A 6,722-nucleotide genomic window follows, 5' to 3' on the forward strand; every position below is an offset into this window, starting at 1 on the left:
TGCTGGGGTAGTGGTGCTGACCTCAGGTTGCAGAGCACCCATCTCACTGGCCTGGGAGCCCCTCCCACCTAGCCTGCTGCCTCTGCCCCCAGGGGAGTCGAAGAGTGGACTTCTGGCAGCTCTGGCTTCTCAGCCTTGTCCTCGTGACCATAACTCCAGATCATGTGATATGGATACTTTCCCTTGTCGCTGATGAGTCTTTACGCATCATTCCTTCATTTGTCCTCCTTGATATTCATTTATATATTCATTCCCTCCCTCAGTCTGCTTGCTTCGCCCTCACTCACTCAGTTATTTACTCACTAGTTTTCTTACCTCGTGGCATTTATCACAAGAGAAACTAAATAAGAAATGAATTATGCAACTCTCTGTGTTAGCCTGACTTCTCAGCTGAAACGTAAGAGCATGAGGGCTGAACGCGTGACTTATTCCCAGCTGTCACACCAGCATCTGGCCCACAGGACATGCTCTAGGGACTTCCCTGGCAGTCCGGTGGTTAAGACTCACCTTTCCAATGCAGGAGGTGCAGGTTCAATCCCAGATCAGGGACTTAAGATCTTCCATGCTGTGCAGTTAAAAAAAAAAATCACATACTCTATAAATAAACTCCTGTATCCATTCATTTACTAATGCTTATCGGGGCTTCCCCGGTGGCTCAGAGGTTAAAGCGTCTGCCTGGAATGCAGGAGACCCGGGTTCGATCCCTGGGTTGGGAAGATCCCCTGGAGAAGGAAATGGCAACCCACTCCAGTACACTTGCCTGGAGAATCCCATGGAGGGAGGATCCTGGTAGGCTACAGTCCATGGGGTCGCAAAGAGTCGGACACGACTGAGCGACTTCACTTTATTCATTCCTTCAGGTATTTGTCAAACCTGTGCACGTGCCAAACTCTGGCCCTGGCATGTTTTAAAAGAAGAATAGGAAAGAAGAAAATATAGAGAAACACCATCTGAGGCTCTGTCATCTATCCATTCCATTTGTCTGTTCACTCTCTGATTCTTCAATAAACCCTTACTGCTGTCACTTGGTACCAAATCCGAGCTGGATATTGCTTTACTTAAAATGATCAAGGGAAGTTGAGGCTGGGTTGGAGTTGGGCCTCAAAGAACGGATACAATTTTAGGAATGGCAGGAAAGAAATGTAGTCACGGTGAAGGAACAGCATGACAGAGGCTGCAACGAACATCACAGGATTCTGACTGCAAATACTCCCTTCCTGGTAGGTTGCTAAGAGCTGTCTGCTATCCAGATAGCAGTCAAATCACGGAGGGTTCTGCTTGCTGGGCATACTTACCTGGAGGCCCAGTGGTTAAGACTCCACGCTTCAGTGGAGGGCCTGAATTTGATCCCTGGTCAGGGAACTAAGATCCTGCATGCCACACAGTGCAGCCAAAAAAATTAAAAAATTAAGGTTTGTTGTGCTCCAAGGGAGAATGACTTGAGTCTTTCATTTCCAGTTGTGCAGAGGCCAGTGGGGCAAGCAAATACTGAATGTTTTCAGCAGGGTGTCCCTGGAGCAGTATGACTTCCTTTTTTCCCTGAGAGAAGGAAAAGGCTTTCAAAAATGGCTTAGATTTCCTATGCTAAGTCGCTTCAGTCATATCTGACTCTTTGCAACTCTGTGGACTGTAGCCCACCAGGTTCCTCTGTCTATAGGATTTGCCAGGCAAGAAGACTGGAGTGGGTTGTCATGCCCTCCTCCAGGGGATCTTCCCAACCCAGGGGTTGAACCCACATCTCTTACTCTCCTGCATCAGCTGGCAGGGTCTTTACCACTAGCACCACCTGGGAAGCCCCAAGGTTCTCCAACAGGATCCAAGCGGCTTTTACAAAGCTTTGTGATGGCTTTAATGCAAATGAATCAGAAGTTTGTGAATTACATTTCCTCCCCAAAACACATAAGCTAGTGGAAATCAGGAGAGTGTTTAGGTGTAGGAACCTATGTGTTCAGGACCCAGTAGAGCCTCCTCAGTCTCTCAGGCAGAGACTGAGGGTTTCTGTGGGATTGTGGGGAGGAAGGGCCCAACCCTGGACACCCAAATCCTTTGAGATCACCTGTGGGCCCATATTAGCACCAAGCGACGCAGTAAGGAGGTGCCAGCTATGTGGTGTCACAGTTCCAACCCAGAGACTTGGTTCTTAACAAGGACAAAGGATGCTCAGCCATCTGATTCTGCAGGTCCTCAAGTTTTCTGGGCCCTGTAGGACCCTGGCAGAACTCCTGGCCTCCTCTTGGCCCCTTGACTGGACAGAACTTTCTCCTGGGTCTAGGTCTCTAGAGGGGATCAGATCCTCTGGCTAGCCAGGAAGGAGATTAGACATCTGATAATGACAAAAACAATGGGATCATTTCAAAACATCCTCTCATATGTGATAACATTCAGCTAACAAAGCACCTTCATAATCAGTATCTCATTTGATCCTCATAAGAAACCAAGGGAATGGAAGGTGGTGGGGAGATTATAATTCCCATTTACTTACAGGTGAGGAAACTGAAGTACAGAGACTTTTCCCAAAGTCACTCCTCTGAAGGGCCCATTGCATCAAACCTCCAAAGCAGTAAGAGCATGGCATCCTTGTCCAGTGAAGACGGTGTCCTGGGTAGAAAGAGCAGTAAGTGGTTCCTGCGGTTGAGATGGGCCATTGGAGGCTGTGATATTTCCTCCTACCTCCTAGTGATCTGTGGTTGGAAGGCAAGGCAGCAACCTACAGTGGGGTTAGGGCTCAACAGTGAGGGGGATCAGGGCTCTGTGTGTGGCCTGGTCTGGGTTCAGCCAAAGCGAGAACCAGAGTCCAGGCCTCCTGACCCCAACCCAGTGTTATCGCCTCTACATCTGCCCTGACACTGACCTTGCCAAGCCCACCCTATATTTGCAGCCTCCCTGTCTGCAGTGAGAGGTCGTGAGAGAGAGGCCTCTCGGGGTGCTCTCAGGGTCTGGGCTGTTGTTGTGACCAGGTCCGAGCTCAGCATGTGAAGGTGGACAGTGAGAGCAGGAAGTCCCGCAGCTCCGGGGGTGGGGCAGGCTCGTCAGTAAAGACAGAGGGCACTAAAGCCATCCTTAACTGACCCACCCTCACCCCTCAACTTCCTCCTCTCCAGCCTGGAGGTTCCCACTGCTTCACATCTTGTTGACTTTCGAATTTACAAGGTGTGCTGATTGCCAAGGCCCAGGGATGATTACACACCTGGACCCACCTTAGGAAATCATCCTTCTTGGCCTGGTCCCCACCAGCAGCCTGGAGGTGGGGCAGGAGCACGGGGTGGGATCTCTCAGGTGCTGTGGAAAGTTTAAAGAGGAAAACAATGAAAAAGACAATAGCAGAGAGAAATCAAAGGCAAGTTCCATTTTTCTGGAATGAAAAGAGGGAGGTTTCAGGTTCAACTTGATTGATGGTCATGCTCTGAAACTCGGCTTTCCTTATGCCACCTCTGATTCCATCAGGGCTCAGGCTGGGGGAGGAGGTTTATGGTGTTTGCTTGGTTTATTGGCTCCTCAGAAGAGGATATGAGGGCCCAAGCAGGTCTCTGGAGACAGAACCCCTCAAAAAAAAAAAGCCAAGATTTATGGTTTCCGGAAACTCTCAAGGTTACTGAGCTGGGCAGAGTGGGCTTTCCTCAGCCCTCAGGTTTAAGGGGTTTGGGAGGTGCTGGAGGTAAAGGAAACCCCAGAATTTTGGGGAACCATTCCCCTAAATATTTCCTCTTCCATCGCCTGCCTTGAGGCTCAGTGAAGACTCCACGATGCTGGTGATCCCATGATTTCCTCCATCATTGTGACGATGGGGCAACTGAGGCTGGATTGCTGGTGAGCCTGCCCACGTTGTACAGGATCAAGTGTCAGGGGAAAAGCACAGCCAGCTCCCAGCCAGGGGCTCTCCCTCCCTGAGCTGTTGCCACTAGAGTGACCTTTGAGGCCAATTGTAAATCCTGGAGTCAGAAAACAAAAAGCATTTTGGGGGCTCTGGCCTGGGGCTACCTCTGTGTCACCCCACAAAGACTGGGGACAGTAGTCACGCAGCAGGGCTCAGCAAGGCGGCTGAGGTATCCCTCTACCCCTGCATGTGACCATAGCAAGGGTGCCTGACCTGCCAGAGAGCGCCCAACTCCGCCAGGCCTGCGGACACCAGCCCTGGCCACCACACGGCTCTGGACGTAAATGTTTCGTTAGCAACCTTGCTTCACAAGTGCAAGAGGCTGGTTCCTGACGTGGCCTTATAGCCTTCTGTGGCCCCCGTGAACAGGGTAAATTTGATTTCTGGGCTTAATTAAGGGATATGCCATAAATATTCATGCAGCAGAATGAGCCCCAGCTCACAAGTGCAGCTGCTTCCCGCTTGGGGGAAATTAACATCGTTTTCCAGCCCATGAGTAATGAGGCTCCGCTGCTGGAAAGAGGAGCCTTTTTAACAGCCTCTCCAGGACAGAGAGAGCGAGCCACACTCAGAGGCACCCACACACGGGGAGCCACTCCTCTGCCTCTCCAAAGACTCAGCTCTGCAGGGAGTCCCCACCAGGGTGCTCAGTGAGCAGAAGACCCCTGAGCTCTGTCTCGAGAACCGCGGCCAGCAAACTGTGGCACGAAGACCAGAGCCTCCTGCCACCTGTTTTTTGTGTGTATGTGTGTGAAGGAAGTTTTATTACAACACAGGCACACCTCCTCACTTAGCTATTATCTACGACAGCAGAGCTGGGGAATTGTAACAGAGAGCTTATGGTTTGCGTGGTATACTAAGGTGCTTCAGTCGTGTCCAACTCTGCGACCCCATGGACTGTAGCCCACCAGGCTCCTCTGTCCATGGGATTCTCCAGGCAAGAATACTGGAGGGAGTTGCCATGCCCTCCTCCAGGGGATCTCCCCAACCCAGGGATCGAACCCATGTCTCATGTCTCCTGCACTGGCAGGCAGGTTCTTTACCACTTGCGCCACCTGGGAAGCCCCTGTCTGGCCATTCACAGAAAAAGTGTGCCCACTCCTGCTCTCAAAACTTCTCACCCATTTTTTTTTTATTAATAAAAGTCCCATACTATTGAGCTGTCTGGAATTCCAGGAACACGGAGCCGTTTTAGAATCATGTGGCCTGAGACTCCTCTGCGCACAGACTCTGGAACCAGCGTCCAGTCTCAGCACTGCTTCTTTCTCAGCTATAGGACTGTGTGCAGGTTACTTGTCTTTCTCTGCCTCAGCTTCTTTATCTACAAATTGGAGGTACCTACATGGGGAAAGAATCTACAAGAAAGTGGAGATATGTACAGGTATGGTTGATTCACTTTGCTGTATAGCAGAAACGAATACAACATTGTAAATCAACAATACCCCAATAAATCTCTTTTTTAAAAAAAAATCGGGGGTAATAGCAGTCCTGATCTCATGGAGTTGTTGTGAAGATTAAGTGAGCAAATATTTGTAAAACCCTAGAAAACCGTTTGGCACAAGCATCATGTAAGTGTGCTGTTAAATAAATGGAAACAGTCTCCGATTTCAGAATCCTCAAGAGTAGAGAATTCTAACCCCCTAATCCGCCTGCTAGACCTTCCTCTCTGTGGCAACAGGGAAAGCCTGCAGGTTTCTGACACTCCGCTAAATGCTTTACATGCATTATCTCATTTAATCTCCAAAACAACTCTTTGAAGTAGGACTTACTGCCAATTTACCTATGAGGAAATTGAGACTTTACGAAGGTTAGGAGGCTAACCAAAGGTCACCCAGGGTGAATTGCAATGTGGGAACGTGAGTCCAGGTGTGCCTGATTTCAAAGCCAACTCCCAGATATTCCCACCTCTCCCCCAGGGCCATGATCCCTCATCCATACCTGTCACAGGGCCCCCCAGCCCCTGCTGACACATGCTGAGACAGGGCACTCACTATCTCTGGAGAGATCCCACTGGAATACGCTCTTGTTCTGTCCACCTCTTGGTCTTAGTTCTGACTGTCCGCTCCAGGCTCTGAAAAGCCCTGGAGGGAGGATGAGGCCACTTCTGGGGCATCTCCCAACTTGCTGGGAGCAAGCAGTGGTCTGTGCTGCAAAATGAAAGTGTCAGTCCTGTCTCACTTTTTGCGACCTCGTGGACTGTAGCCTGCCAGGCTCCTCTGTCCTTGGGATTCTCCAGGCAAGAATACTGGAGAGGGTTGCTGTTCCCTTCACCAAGGGATCTTCCCAACCCAGGGATCCAACCTGGGTCTCCTGCATTGCAGGCAGACTCTGCTGTCTGAGCCATCAAGGAAGCCAAGCGTCTATAGCAAACTAGACCTGAGTGGAAAGACTAAGCTCCTTTGGACAGAACACTCTTCCAGGAAGTCCTCTTTGGTGCCGACAAGCAGCAAGGACCTCCCTTTCCCCTCACCCCTGCCTGAGCCATCACCTGACGAGACCAGAACCAGGCCCTAGTGTGAGACTTATTATGTTAACCCTGGGGCCCTGTGACCCTTGTATTCTTTCGCTTGCTTTCTAACTTTCCTACAGTTCCGTGGCACTGCAATGCTCATCAAATGCTTGTAGCATCACCCTTATCCTCATAGCATTCTCAACCTGTAGGTCATTATCATTCCTATTTGTAAGATGAGGCACCTGAGATGCAGAGGGAGGCTAAACAGGAAGGAGGATGAGAGGAAGAACCTTCTGCGTGCCAGGCATCATGTTCACCCTTTGCCTCACTGAACCCTGAAAATAGAGGTAGCCATCCCACTCTAAAAAGGCGGAGCTTGAGGCTCTGAGAGGAAAC

The 6,722-nt window shown here is 50.2% G+C and overlaps 1 non-coding gene across 1 annotated transcript; it reads left to right on the forward strand.

The window, feature by feature from the left end:
* Positions 1-644: 644 nt before the first annotated feature.
* On the forward strand, positions 645-717 carry TRNAS-GGA (transfer RNA serine (anticodon GGA)). Its single transcript has one exon. It is a non-coding gene; the product is annotated as a tRNA-Ser (tRNA).
* Positions 718-6,722: the final 6,005 nt, after the last annotated feature.

Source organism: Budorcas taxicolor, chromosome 3 (genome assembly GCF_023091745.1).
Source record: "Budorcas taxicolor isolate Tak-1 chromosome 3, Takin1.1, whole genome shotgun sequence".
NCBI classification, from domain to species: Eukaryota; Metazoa; Chordata; class Mammalia; order Artiodactyla; family Bovidae; genus Budorcas; species Budorcas taxicolor.